This window comes from Penaeus monodon, chromosome 41 (assembly GCF_015228065.2).
Source record: "Penaeus monodon isolate SGIC_2016 chromosome 41, NSTDA_Pmon_1, whole genome shotgun sequence".
Taxonomy (NCBI): domain Eukaryota; kingdom Metazoa; phylum Arthropoda; class Malacostraca; order Decapoda; family Penaeidae; genus Penaeus; species Penaeus monodon.
In genome coordinates, this window is record NC_051426.1 from 10,737,385 (window position 1) to 10,739,110 (window position 1,726).

Below are 1,726 nucleotides of genomic sequence, written 5' to 3' on the forward strand. Positions count from 1 at the left end.
AAGCGAAAAGGCTGGCTTATTTCTTAATGCCAAGAAAACTAAGATCATGAAGATTCAAAGATAACCGGCAATGAACAATGATGAACATGTTACAATCAATGGAATGATTGTGGAAAATGTGAAAGAGTTCACTTATCTTGGAGCTGTTTTAACTAATACATATGATGATTCACCGGAGATAAAAAGAAGAATCACCATTGCCAAAAGCGCCACAATTGCTCTCAATAACATCTGGAAAGACCGAAGCATTACCTTACGGACAAAGCTGAGGTTATTGAACTCATTAGTTTTCCCAATTGCATCATATGGTTCTGAGTGTTGGGTGTTGAAGTAGATAGACAAGAAAAGATCAATAGTTTTGAAATGTGGTGTTACAGACGAGTACTGCGTATTAGCTGGACAGAGAAGAAGACGAATGATGAAGTGCTGAGAAAAATAAATTGTGGGGACCGACTGTTGGACATCTTGAACAAGAGGAAATTAAAGTTTATTGGTCATGTAATGAGAAGTAAAAGTATTGAGAAAAACTTGCTGACAGGGATGGTGATAGGAAACAGAGGAAGAGGCAAACCGAAGACAAGACTGAGCGACAATATCAAAGATATTTGCGGGCTGTCGATGGTATAAGTGGAAAGAAAAGCGTAAGATCGAGTTTAGTGGCGAAGGATGGTGGAGAGGTCCACGGCTGCTCAAACATGAGCATACCGTTATTGATTGATATATATATATATGCTCTAACCACTTGCATTCAATATATATATATATATATATATATATATATATATATATATATATATATATTTTTTTTTTTTTTTTTTTTTTTTTTTTTTTTTTTTTTTTTTTCTTCTTTTCTTCTTCTTCTTCTTCTTCTTCTTCTTCTTCTTCTTCTTCTTCTTCTTCTTCTTCTTCTTCTTCTTCTTCAACTGGCTTTTCCATGTTCATCATGGGTCGCCGGTGCGGATTTTCTTATATCCGCATCTTCACTACGGTTTGGCACGTTTTTACGACCGGATGCCCTTCCTGCCGTCAACCCTCCCCATTCATCGGGGTTGAATTGGGACCGGCACGGAACATGCCACTGGACTGTGGACTCCCATGACGGTAGGCAATCGAGGTGAAGTTCCTTGCCCAAGGGAACAACGCGCCGGCCGGTGACTCAAACTCAGATTGCCGTCGTGACAGTCTTTGAGTCCGATGCTCTAACCACTCGGCTACCACGGCCTTCTCTTTCTTTTGACGGTAGGTTCATGTCTGAGCCGCCGTGGTCACCACGGCCTATATATATAGATAGATAGATAGATAGATAGATAGATAGATAGATAGATAGATAGATATAGATAGATAGATAGATAGATAGATAGATAGATAGATATATAGATAGATATAGATAGATAGATAGATAGATAGATATGTCTCGTCTCCGACCACGAGACGGCTTTTGGGTGTTACGAGTCATCGCGCGACACCCTAATTGCCACCAGAAAAGATGGCACTGGCGTGCATGGCCGACGGAACTTCAAGCATTAGAAAAGAATATAAAAAATTGAATGTAAGAATATATAGAATGTGGTGATGATACGAAAACATGCTCATATATTGATGTGTGTGTGAATGTCTAGATCCCCTTCCCCCACTTTGGGGGAGTATCTAAGTAAAATTATCACATTTAAATTGATGCAAATGGTAAATAGGATTAAATTAGTTTTGTAAAAATTGAAGTATTTGC